At 44.0% G+C, this 13946-nt stretch overlaps 1 long non-coding RNA gene across 1 annotated transcript; it reads right to left on the reverse strand.

Moving 5' to 3' along the window:
• Positions 1-635: 635 nt before the first annotated feature.
• On the reverse strand, positions 636-1719 carry LOC120518079. The gene is made up of 2 exons (XR_005631174.1): positions 1637-1719; positions 636-891 (listed from the first exon to the last, which is right to left on the reverse strand). It is a non-coding gene; the product is annotated as an uncharacterized LOC120518079 (long non-coding RNA).
• Between the last annotated feature and the right edge of the window lie 12227 nt (positions 1720-13946).

Consider the following 13946-nt stretch of genomic DNA (forward strand, 5'->3'; position numbering starts at 1 on the left):
TTCTTCTTCTTTTTCTTCTTCTTCTTCTTCTTCTTCTTATTATTATTATTATTATTACCTTGCTGACACCTTTCTCCAGTTGAAGTGCGAGTAGGTGAAGTGACTTGCTCAAGGTCACCCAGTGTCAGTAGCCCAAATTTGATCCCACAGCCTTAACCACAGCGTCAACCTAACAGGAACCTATTCAAGTTCCGAAGAATCGAATTTCATATGCTGTTAACCCTTCCCCAAAATGAGACGATTCTTTGTGAAGCGATGGTTTAAATAGGAACCACATGACCCAATCAAATGCCATCAAAGAACCATGTAAAGCAAGAATCTGGCGCTTTAATTCAGCAGCAGCGCTAATCACTGCACCACAGTGCTGCCCCCTTCTGTGCATGATGACAATAATACTAATGCATTGCTAACTTCTGAATGGCAGGTGGGATTGTTGAACATGAATATTACACTCACTGGTGTTTCATGGTCCGATTTCACAAAGACTAGAGACTCTGAAAATACTGGCTGGAACGCAGGCTGATGGATGGAAGTTTCGCACTGTAATAAGCAAAAAGCCACTTCCACAACTGGAAAGATTTGGGGCCTGTTCCAGTATAATGTCCGATGGACAAAAGAAAACACAAAGCCAAAAATAGCAGGTCAAAAACCCTTTTCACAGCAGATGACAATGTGCATGCAAAAGATGGCGGACAGAAATGAGTTGGCAGGAGATGTCGTCCAAACTGGCAGACGGATATGACGTCACCAAAAGGAACCAGGAAATGATGTGGCGGAGGAAGTGATGTCTTCTTCTGTTGACCGGAAGTACCATCATCAGAGGTTACTAGGAAGTGACTTTTGGCGGCCATCTTGGAAGCATGGTAGGTGCGTTATTTTTCTCCTTTGGGTCTGATGGAAGAGAGAGAGAGAGGCGTTAGTACGGTAGATAAAACCCCCCATCTCGCGATATTTCACTTACCTCCATGTTTGTTGACTGCCTCCTAAACACACGTGTCTGACAGCACGCACGCCTTAGCAATTCGTTATCAGTATTTTTTTACCCTCCCAGTGCTGAGTAAAGGCTTCAACTTTACCGTTGCACCTGCCGTACCCCTCCCCATAACCCCTCATCAACGGTGTGTCAGCAGACGTGCAGTGGAGGTCAACCTAAGGGGTTGGCACATAACACAAAGTGAGGTGAAGCTTTGGAGGTATGAAGGGTCCAGTCTCATGGCAGCCCCAGGATTCTGAATGTGAGTGGTGCCAGTTGGTAATGCTGGCATGGTGGTACTCCTAGTGAGAAGCTGCCTCTGCCTGAACAGGTCAGATGGCAGCCACAGAGTAGGTGTGACCCGGTGTTACAAATCCAATCCTGCTATGAGCTCTGTAGCCACTCCAAAGTTAAGGGAGGTCATTTAGTGCCATGTAGAAGGGGCACCCAGGAGAACTGACTCCATCACTAGACGCCCATTCACATAACCAGATGACACTCACTACCCACATAAGAAGCGTGAATCGAACCCAAGTCCCCAAAAGCCGCAGGATGGCATCTCCAACCAGTGTGCCACTTTAACGCTGACCTAGAAACTTGATTTGAGAAGAGCCCTGGCGTGTCAGATCTCTGCCTACCCGGAAAACCCTGGTTGGCACTCACCAGTCTCATCCCACAGATGTCTGCCGTGAAGAGCAGGATAAAAATTTCCTCGTGGGTGGCTCAGCGTCTTCTGGAAGTAAAGAGCTTCTAATAAAGACAGGGAAGGTGAGAGTGTACATGTGTGGGAGTGGGGAAGTGTGATTGCTGCCACGTTGCCTTTGTGAAAGTCGGCGGAGAACACGCTGAACTTCTGAAAAGGAGAAATTCGACGGATTTTAATATCTTTTGGTTTTAATAAAAATATTAATGTACAAAAAAAAAAAAAGATCCGTCACCCCGATTGTTGGTGCCTTTCCGCCACTCAGCTCTGACCCTGTAAAGGCAGCCTGATTCTGCATCTCCGCCATTCTTTTTTTTTTTCTTTTTTTTATCCCCCCATAACTCTTTCTTTTTCACACTTTGGATGAATCGAGCGTGTGATGAAACTAATCATTTTTCTTTTCGTCTATAATTATAAACGCGGCCAAACGGCTCGACGTCTTTTAAAATCATTTCAATGCCTCTCTGTCAGCTTAGCAACACGAAAGGTCTCACTCAGCACCTGCGGGGGGTCCCGGGAGCGGAGGGGGGCTGCTAATAGAATAATTGCCCTGCTTCTGCTCCTTCAATGCTGCAGGCTGACTGTTCCTTTGCAAAGCGGGAGTAATAGAATTCTCTCTTTTTAATGAAGTGCCATTTTAGTCTTTCTCAGCTAACCTGCACCTTCGTACCCGCTAAAATACGCAGGAATCGCATTTTAGACCAAGGGGTGACAGACAGGAGAAGCTCCATCAGTGTGCCTACCTCCACTACCTACCCAAGGTGTTCCGACTCCTCCACCTCTCCGTTCTCTTGCATTGACACTGCCTGCCCAGTGGATGGCGCTGTGCTTCACCAGAGTGATCCCCCTCTAGATTATGTGGGCTCTGAAATTTAAATGGGGTTCTGGAAAGATCTCTTTTTCAGCTTACTGTTCACCTATAGAGCCACAGATGGACATTTAAATAAAACACGTTTGAAAATGTACACAGTGTGACTTTGAGGTATCGGGGACTTAGTTAGCTGTAACCAAAATTGAGAAATGACCCATTGATAATTGGGATTTGTGAGTCCCGTTGCGTCAGCGTACGGGCACAAAAACATCAGAATTTCAATATATAAATGACTAGCCATCCCCCGCTTATTAGTGAAACAGGACAGTGAGAAGGGCGCCGCCCAGCTCTCTACTTCTGACATCACTCTTCCTTATCCTCTGTCTCGGATTAGCCTGAATATATCGCTCCTGCAAGCCAACTATGATTCTTAGAGCAATGAGCTAAGTCGCAAAATCAACCGAAATGTTCAAGCATATTATATATAAAAAAAGGATCCAAACCCGTTAAGTAGTTCTCTCGTTCACTAACTAAGCGGAGTTAAGGTAATGTCCCGAGGCAGACACATGAGTGAGGAGGGCCCCACCCCGCAGCCCGATGAGTCTCTCTCAGGTTCACACTAATAAATCGGTACCGCAAGCGAACTATGATACTTAGCGCAATGTGAAAGTCGAAAAATCAACCGGAGTGTTCAAGCAAATTATAGAAAAAAAACGATCTAAATCCGTTAAGTAATTCTCTTGTGAAAAGCGGACAGACATTCAAACGGGTCTAAAAAACTATAAGAAATTTCCCGTTTGGACCAACAATTTTTTAAAACCGTTTCTTAGCGAACGCCATGGGCCAAGGGATATCCTACATTCCAAATTTCAAATCCCAAGTCCTTATGGAGATTTCGTGAGGAGTAAGTCAGTGGTATATGGCTTATATATATAGAGAGAGATATAGATACTCATTCGATAAACCATACACGCAGAGATGGTACAGTGTAAAATGACTATGAATTATTTATTATTACTCAAGTGTTCAAAACAAAACATTTCCGAATTTTTTTGCAGAGAATTGAGTTGAAGTGACGTTAACATATACGCTTTTACGTGATGTCGTGCTGTGACACTCCGGGCAAGGACCCAGTTGTACAACTCACGACTTGAAGTGTCAGCTAGAGGAGGCCGAACAACCAAGGAATGGAGTAAGAGAGACTCGGACTAAAAAAAAGCTATTCAAAATCAGGAATCTGTTTAATTCTCGCAGTGTCCATATACTATTTTACAAAGAAATGTCTTGCAAACAACAAATATTTACAAAGTCAAATACAAAGAAACTTCCAAAAAGAAAACTCAGTGCAGGTGTTATAATATTCTGCGGTGGGCTGGCGCCCTGCCCGAGGTTTGCTTCCTGCCTTGTGCCTTGTGTTGGCTGGGATTGGCTCCAGCAGACCCCCGTGACCCTGTAGTTAGGATATAGTGGGTTGGATAATGGATGGATGGATGGATGTTATAATATTTACAGTGGTTTCCAAATCAAAAGTGAACAAAACGGGGGAAAAAAACTTTTTCCAGCTCCTTTGTCCAGCTACAAAAGGGATCGTGAAGGACAGGCTAAAAAATAATCCAAACAAAATGAACAAACTAAGCACCCACTATATATGCATAGAACAGTACGTATCTACACTACTGAGTTAAATATCAGTAGCACAAATCTACATTAACGCTTGAAGACCTCGTCAAAATCTCGAGATCCTTTTTGACCATCCAAACTGCTTTTACGTTTCCCGCGGACTTCCGATAATCAGACCGTCGGGCGGTGCATCATTCAACAACACCTGCTCAGGTACACTCCACCCTATTTAAATGTCCTCTATCTCTCTCTCGCGCGTGCGCGCGCGCGCCCGTCTGTCTTGATGATTTGCACGCTCCACGTTCAGCCTCTGTTAAGTAAGTACTGTTTTACTGTCTCCCGCGTTCACTCCTAAACTTTGTCACACGCGTGAATTCCCTTTTTGCCAGCTACTTTAAATCTTTATATACTTTTTTTTCAATCCTTCAGACCTGTTCCTCTGATTTTATATATACAGTACCACTTTCGCCATCTCTTCTCTAACGGTTACAAAAGCGCGCCTCGGCACTTGGCCGTCAGAACCGTTAGCGCGCTCGAAAAAAAACGGCCTCAGACGCGTGCCTCGGAGTTGGCAAGTTTGAGCCCCGTGGCATTGTAGGCCTCCAGGCAGCCCTTCCAACATCCCGGCGCTCAAACGTTGTACTGCTGCCGTGTTAATCTGTGTTGGGTCGCTAAAACAGGTAAATGAAAACTTTATTTCTTTTACATTTTTCCCCAAATGTCCGTGATAGGCCGATCGTGGACGCTCGTTATTTGCATTATTTACGGCCTCTGAACTTGGCTTATCACAAGTGCGTGAGAGCCGTACACAAACATGCACTTGGAGTTGCAGAGGTGACCGTGATACTAAATCAGAGGCGAATGCCAATGTCCAACACAATATCAGATATTTATAGTTTAGTATAGTATACTGTTTCTTTATTAACCGTAAGTCACAACATACATAGATTAGCATGGGGACCCCGCAACTGCCCAGCGTACCCATGCGTTAAGACGGCCCTGTCTTTAGCCGCTTCTCATGCGCACGTGGGTGACACCACATATTCGCTCTTTTGTCCTCCTCTCTCCACCCGGCCAAGTTCCGGTTTTAAAACCTCATTCACATTATTTATGACTCCACTGTCTTCTTGTCAAGCTGTTATTCTTTCCTGCGCATCCCCGTGTATTCTTATCATTTTCCCACAAATTACAATCTTCACCCTTCAAATTATTGTCTCATTTCACGCCCTGCTACCTCATTATCTCACGTGCCTGTGCGTTATAATTTCTTTTTTATAATTTAATCACCTTGTGTGCATGAGGTACACACTTTGTGGTTAAAAGGAAGCACTTAGCTGTTTGACATTATTCTTTCATTCACTCCGCAGCCCACAACATTTTGAATGTACTGTACCTTGTGTCACACATGCACATCTCAGGATCCAGGATACCTTGATCACCTTGATTTAATAAACCTCCTGAGCGAGAGGAGGTGCTGTCACTAACACTCTCTCCCCGCAGAACTGAGAAACCACCCAGTGGGGGCAATTAGCTCTACCCCTTCCAGCTCATTCACTATAAGAAACCCAGCTGCCCATAAGGAGGTGTTTGCTATGACCACAGCAGCCCGTCGGATGGAGCCTATGTGAATGACCCTTATTAACTCTTTGAGAGCTGAATATTTTTTGCCATAAAGCTCGGTTTTCTGAAAAGCACACAAAGCAATGGTTTCACATATAAAATGTCTGTCACTGCTGTTGGCACCTGTTTGGCATCTCTGGCAGCAGCAGCTGTGTGTGCAACTCAATGGTCAGCAGGAATACATCGTGGGCCTGCTGCCTGGCTGTTTTTGGAGTGTGACACAATCTGGTTTGTACCTGTTGTCATCGTAAGTGGCTGTCCACCCAAGCGGTAGGTGCAACAGCTACTTGAATGCATTCAGTGCCACAATCATTTGGGCACCGATCAGCTGATGTTGGTACCACTCTGCCATTTTCAATCTCCATCTCCAGATCACTTGCAGCAAAATCGGAGCCCGACAAGTCTGAGTCTGATTCAATGATAATACGCAAAATGTCCTCCACAGAGTATTTCGCTTTGCGTGTTCATTTTGGTCTCTTGCCAGATGTCGATGCCTTTTGAGATGGTTGCTCACTCATGTGCATGGAGTCAAGGTCAAATCCATGAAACTAACGTTTCTTCTAGCAAGAAACATAATGGCAAGTTTTGTCGCAGTTTACAGCTGATTACCGTCCTCGACCCCCAAATTCCGACAAAAGTTGACATCCACTTTGAAAGAGATAATTCTACGGCCGAGAGACAAATCTGTTGGTTTGTATTTATGTCCTTAGGACTGGCAGTGTAATACCAAGAGGCACTTCTTTAGTTGGAATTTTTTTGTTTTGTTGATTACTAGTGATGAGCAAACATGCTCGGCCGAACATGTGCTCGGCTCGAGCATCGCTATACTTGGAGCATGGCACTGCTCGAACGAACACCACATGTGCTCGTGCGCCATGCTTGAGTCTCCGCCCCACACGTTTCGCGGGTTGGAAACAGCCAATCAAGGGGCAGGTAAGTACTGGTAAGGTGCTGGCATTACAGTGATAGGCTGGCCGGAACACATCACCGGGTGCTATATATGCAGGCACTGGCATATAATGTTTTAGAGCGTCAGCTCACCTGCAGGCACCTGTCATATAATGTTTTAGAGCGTCAGCTCACCTACAGGCACTGTCATATAATGTTTTAGAGCACCAGCTCACCTACAGGCACTGTCATATAATGTTTTAGAGCGTCAGCTCACCTACAGGCACTGACATATAATGTTTTAGAGCGTCAGCTCACCTGCAGGCACTGGCATATAATGTTTTAGAGCGTCAGCTCACCTGCAGGCACTGGCATATAATGTTTTGGAGCGTCAGCTCACCTGCAGGCACTGGCATATAATGTTTTGGAGCGTCAGCTCACCTGCAGGCAATGGCATATAATGTTTCAGAGCATCATTTTTCCTGTAAAATTGATTTTTTGGGGGGGTTTTAGGCGTGTTTTTGTCAGTCTATAAAAGTGGCATACAACTCAGACAAACTGGTTCCCAGCAGCGACTTGGGAGTCCAAGATGCATCCAGACATCATCCCCATGCTGTTCCCGGTCCATTTGGGTGGTGTTTCTGTCACTTTCTGACCTTTTCCAATGGACCAGGCACCCTCCTCTCTTCAGAGCAGGGGGTGCCTGGTTGTCTCCCATTGACTTACATTATACTCGGGTTCTCGGTAGAGCACACGAACATTGCAATGTGTTTGGATCGAACACCCGAACACTTTGGTGCTCCCTCATCACTATTGATTACCATATATAATGGTAATGTTAAGGTGTCCAGCATATAAGTCGGGGCTTGATTTTACTGTACAATTTCCAGCATTTTGTAATGTCGGTCGTATAAGTTGAATGTTGAATGCTATTGGCCCAAGATATTATACAATACATATAATACAATTTATTTTTGCATAGCCCACAATCACACAAAAAATGGGCTTTAACAGACCCTGCCTTTTGACAGCCCCCCAGCCTTGACTCTCTAAGAAGACAAGGAAAAACTCCCAAAAAAACCCTAATAGAGGAAAAACTGGAAGAAATGATATGCTAACATCCACCTGAGAGAGTAACCACAGGGCACACGCCTTGTTTTCTATGTATTGTGCCTATGTAACCACACAGTAACACCTGAACTATTCCAAAGTGACGTTTGCACTGTTTTGTGTTTTTCGCATCTCACACCCTCATACACTTTTATCGTCCGAGCATCCCTTATCTACGATGGAGCGTTTGATTAGAAGAAAATTATGAAGCTGGTTTGCAATTAAAGGTGGCGAAAGAAATTGGTAACTGAGCTCAGTCAAGAAGATGTAAAAAAAAATGTGTCGTATTTTTGATCGGGCGTATAAGTCGGGTCTGATTTTATGATCGATTTTTTTGGGTTTCCACACCAGACTTATATGCGAGTATATACGGTAAAGGTGGTGACCCGATTGGCATCCCAACATTTCTCTTTGTCATTCCTGCACCTGGCCACGCTGGGATGGTTTGGAACAAAATGTAACATTGTTATGATTTCAAAAAACAGAAAAAGCAAAAGCAAGAGTTCCCTAAAAGAAGAGTGTAATTAAAGAGACACCAGATCATAATTGTTAAACAGGCCCCTTGGGGGTCCGAAAAGCCATGGAGGGAAGCAAGAAACAAACCACCAAAACCAGAACCACTCACCTAACCACAAAGTGAACTTTTTTATTTGTCCCTAAGTGCAACTAAAAGGCATTTTGTTTTTAATTAAATGAATTCATCGCTTGGACGTTGAGTAACTTTGAAGAGTGATGACATAACATGTCATGCAACTGGCAACTGGCATCAGGCATAGCAAACGTAGAAGGATCTGCACAAAATGGTTGTGACGATAAAGAAGCAAAACCGAAGAATGGCAGCATTATAAATTCAAGGTCCTAAAGAGAGAGAGAGGGGTTGGAGGCATTTCCGGACCCACCACACGACAACCTGACCCCCTCAGCACCACACATGATGCAGTTCTTATTTTTATTTATTTATTTTTGGCTGGAGTGCCAGTCATGCTGCCAACCCCCACGTTTTCCCTGTAAGTTGGAGGACCACTTGCAGGGCCGGGATGGAGCAGCTGCAGGTGAAGAGCGTGGCTCTAAGGGTCCAGCACAGTAGAGTCACTTCTTGCATTTTACACGTGTGATAAATCATCCATCCATCCATCCATCCATTATCCAACCCACTATATCCCAACTACAGGGTCACAGGCGTCTGCTGGAACCAATCCCAGCCAACACAGGGTGCAAGGCAGAAAACAAACCCCGGGCAAGGTGCCAGCCCACTGCAGGTGATAAATAATTGAGCCTTGAAACCAAAAGAGGTTTGGGGCAGCTTGCTGTATTCTTGAGAATGGCTGCTAAAGAGAAAAGGTTGTAGAAAAAAATGGTCCTTGCAGACAAGAGTCCAAAACAGAACTGAGGTTTGGTACAGACAGGGTGGGTTTAAAAGATGGAGGGAGGAAGCGCCATCTTCAGGTGGGCATCCGGAAAGTGACATTGGCGGGCCCAGGTGGAATTTCCCACATTTGGTCTGCGGGGGAAAAAAGAGAAAGGGTCAGTAGACTCTGTGACTCCCTGATCCGACTGGGAATTGCCTTCTTTCGAGCCCTTTAGCTGCCTCCCATGCACACGTGTGTGACACTGGATTCAAACCTTCTGATTGCCAGTGCAGATCCCTGGCTTCAGAGGCACCACTCTGCCGTAAAGCCATAAAAATAAAAAAAAATCATCTCATAAAAAAATGAAACAAATGGCTGATCCTAAATACACAGATTCTATCAAAAAAAAAAAACAACAACTCGTGTTATGAATTTCTCTCTGGCAAAAAAAAGACTTTCAAGAGTGAACTGGAAGTCAGACCTGCTTGAACACACTGGGCAGGCCCCAGCGGCACCCATCAGACTGGCCCCAAAATCAAAAAGCAGGCCCAAAAAAAAAAAGAGGAAAGGAATTTAATATTGAAATACAACTGAAACAGAGGAACCAAGAAACCCCAGGCCCACAATAACAAAAACAATAATCTATATAAATCAAAGCCAAATACCACTGACTCACTCATTACGAAATCTCCCGAGCCATGAGGACTTGGGAATTGAAATTTGGAATGTAGGTTACCCTTGGCCCATAGGTGCTCGCTAAGAAACGGATTTAAAAATTTCGTGGTCCAAGTGCGCTCTGTCTGTATGTCTGTCCTCTTTTCACGAGAGAATTACTTAACAGATTTAGATCTGGTTGTTTTCTACAATTTGCTTGAACTTTCCGCTTAATTTTGGGACTTCTCTCATCGTGTTAAGCACCATAGTTCACATGTGGTACCAATGTATTTATGCAAATCCAACAGAGTGGCTGTGGGCTGAGAGCAGGGCGGAGCCTTCTTCATTCACTCGCCAGCCTCTGAGTCGTTCTACCTGTCACCACGTGTTGGAGTGCACCTTGCCTCCATTTAACTAGCAATACCTGTTTGTTCAGCAGATATTATCATCTACGGATTGTTAAGGAGTAACGTTTGACGTTTTTGAGAGAGAGATAAGAGCTACGTGTGTTTTAGAGGGTAGCTGCTGATTGCCAGAGATATCACGGCCATGTGCTCTTCTCCCCACGTGGGGTATGCTCTCCTGTCAGAGCTGAACACGATCAGATACTGTGCCAACATCTATTGATTTTTAAAGTTTGTCCTGTTTTATCACTATGTGGGCATGGCCATGGGGTATAGCTAGTTCTCTATAAATTTATTAAACAAGAATTCAAAACCAAGCATTAAAAATAATGAGGATCAAACTGGCAAATAAACATCTGAGCAAAAAAAAAATGATGCGAGACACCATAATAATTGTGATCAAGACAACAAGAGGGTCAAACCCCAAAGTACTGTACATGCGAGAAAAGAGCACAAAGATAAACTTTGATTACTTCAGAGATTTAGATAAGATTTGCACTCCCAGCCATCCTTTTATCCCGTCACCTCAGTTACGCATGGTTGTCAACCTCAGAGGCCACGCCCCTAGCAACACTTAATGATGAAAAGAAACACTTGAAATGCATGTCTCAATTGCTATTTTAAGGAGGCTGGAAGGGCCCATGAAACACCGGGGATAACGAGTTTGGTTTTATATTGAAGCCCGTCATGCCTGCATTAAAGGGAACCTAAAGATACGTGTCTGCTGGCTGTTTTGATGTAACAGCAGGAGGAGACCATTTAAGGCTGTGTGACGTTGGGCTCTCGTTCCATGCTATTATGTTTAAGAGTTAATGGCCGTGTTTCCTCTAAAGAGCTTAACCCTTTCCTGGTGTGGACCAAAGCCTCTCCCCTCAATTAAGTGCTTAGTTTTAACTGTGACCTCAGTTAGAGACAGATGTTTGTATAAAATAAAAATAGGCAAGCAAAAAGGTGAACAAATCTAAGTCCGCTATCCAGAAAGCAAAATCCAAATCAAAGAGCAAAAGTTTGTAAAGTTAAGAATCTGAAAAGAGTTTAGACACGAGGAAATAGTCCAATGTGCAAGAAATCCAGTGCTGACAATAGTCGCGGAGTCAAACAGTTTTTAAGAATGTGGAGGCAGGCCCATTGTTAGCAGTGTCAGGAGGGTCTGCCCCCCTGGGCTTAATTCACAAAGGACATGGCATTTAATTAATAATATTGACAATCTATATAATAAAAGCCCAGCGCGGTGTCCGTGTCCGGGTCCGCGTTCCTTTTGGCTGTATAGCCGCCCCGTAGAAAAGCCCCAGTCCGTCCCCTCTCAGAATTCCTGCTTACCCCCCTCCGTTCTTTCCCCTTTGTTTTTATTTTTCCTGTTCCCGAAAATCTTTTCAAAACAAAAGTAAAGAAATAGACAGAGCATCACATTAACGTCTTCTCCCCTCTGCCTATTAAATAATCAATAAAATGAAATAAAAAAATCACAAAAGAAACAGAAACCACAACCTACCCTTACAGCGTCCACCGCGTTTCTGGTGTTACAGCCAAACACGTGGTGTATTCAGGTTATGAGGTGTGACGCTAATTACCACCCATACTACAACAGATTATATTGTTCATATACTATTAACTATTTACAGGGATCAACTCTTTTGGGGAAGTTCATAACAAAACAAAAAAAAAAAAAATTAAATTATAAATAACATGTGCACTTGAGTATTTCGAGCTCCGCGTCTGAGTCGGATGGTTCCCCTGGTCACCAATTTGTGTGTTTCACTATGCCCACTATGCCTTTCCGTCTTCAGCTACCCATGTGCACTTGTACTGAGGAGACCTTACGGAACAATGCAGAAACGAAACGCAACTAAACCTGCTGCTGCGAGAGAGGACACATTACAGTGTGATCACAAAGCAAAGAGGCAAAGGCGTGACAGTCGCTCGCAAGAAACGGACACTCAGCATTTACACAGATTAGCTCAACGACGCGTCTCTGCCGCAACGAAAGGCAACTGAAACCCCTACAGAGAGAGAAGACAGATTACGCCGTGATCGCGAAAGAAAGAGGCAAAAGTGTGCCAATGAGACACCCGACGACAGGTCCTTAAGATTGCAAGACAACCATAATATACAGAAACGTACGGTCTCGCAAGAAACTCCGAGTGAACGCTCTCAAACTGACACTCACCACTCACAGACATAAATGTGGTGCGATGAAGGACCCAGTTCACGACTGGCAGCCATGTTTAAACAGGGAGTCCTTCAACTGTGGTCATCCAACACGCAACGTAGCGCGCGCCAAGTTGCTAGTATAAAAATTTAAAAGAAAATTGGAAAATGACTGAAAAACAAAAATAAAACAATAAATGCTCCAGCAGACCCCCGTGACTTTGTGGTTAGGATATAGCGGGTTGGATAATGGATGGATGGGTGGATGATTCAGTGGCAAAGACAAAAGAATGTTCCAAAATAGCTTACATAATATTTGGTAATATAAATGTTTTAATTTTTCTTCCTTGATATTGAATTGCTTAAGAAAGCAACTATGTACATAACTGAACACGGATAAAGAACACTAACAGAAATTAAAGTCAAGGAGGGAACTCTTGACAAACCCTCGTAGCACAGAGAAGACCATCGAGGGTTGGGGGAATTCCCCGTATAATATCTGGCTTGTTTGTTCGGTCGTCAATGTTGTAATCGGGTCATAAATGGCACAAGAACAGAGTTTCAGGAGGTGTTTTACAGAAGTAGTTAGGAAGCTGGATGAACAGGAAACAGAACTGAGTTGGCAGGAAGTGAAAAGGTGGAAGTGACGTCTCCTTCGGTGGGCGGGGGCAACGTCATCAGAGGATTCCGGAAGTGAAGTCATCGACGTGGGACCGGAACTGAGGAGATCGCTACGGGATGAACGGGACGTCTTTGATAGTGGAACCCGTAAATGGAGAGATCACAGAGAGCCGGAAGTACTGCGGTCGTGTGGATCCAAAGTATTTTACAGCTGTTGTTCTTCTGTTTTTCTGTTGATGAGAGAAAAGGCATTAACACTCTGTCCTGCTCCCCCGTCATTCGTACTTTCACACTCATCTAGCTGCCCCCCAAGCCTTTTGTTTTCCATTTTTGTGGATTATTTTTTATTTGTATTCACTTTTCTTCTTTTACATGATGTCATCGGGAGCCCCCATCATCCTGACCTCATCTGTCACATTAATCACGTCACGGATATCAAAGTGCAATGACTCTGCAATGTGTTATCCCTCGTTGGATGTCCCACGTCTCAGTCGTTAGTGCAGTCAGCTTATTTTTCTCAGAGTTAGGTTTGTGGCCTCGGGTCGCCTTCACCTTCTGACTAACGTCTTGCCCTTTGATTCTTAGTTGCCTGATCGTTTTCAGTCTCTCGGTTTTCTTCCGTTTCTGTCTCTGCCTATAATTGTTTCGCTAAAAAATTATCTTCTGGTCTTTGGGTGTCTCACAATAATCCTAGGAACTCTGTGTGACCCTCAACAAACCCAATGTAAAGGAACGTAACACAATGTGCCATAATGTGACAAACAGCACTCCGCCTAACACCGAGTAACTGCTGTCGATCACCTGTCATTTCGGAATATTTTCCAAGTTCTCCATTTTATTATTTTATTTTAGTTTTATTTATATTTTATGATCTTTTTATCATCATTTTGATGACATCATCCAGTGTTGGTTTCACTCCAGTTTGAGACTGAAGCACACAGCTCTTGTTTGGCCCCATACTGATATCTTGAAGGACTCAAAGGGTCGTGCTCTTGGTTTTATTATTTTCAGATTTATTCAATCAGAAAAATAAACTAATGTTACG

The sequence above is a fragment of the Polypterus senegalus genome, chromosome 17 (assembly GCF_016835505.1).
Source record: "Polypterus senegalus isolate Bchr_013 chromosome 17, ASM1683550v1, whole genome shotgun sequence".
In the NCBI taxonomy this organism is placed as follows: Eukaryota; Metazoa; Chordata; class Cladistia; order Polypteriformes; family Polypteridae; genus Polypterus; species Polypterus senegalus.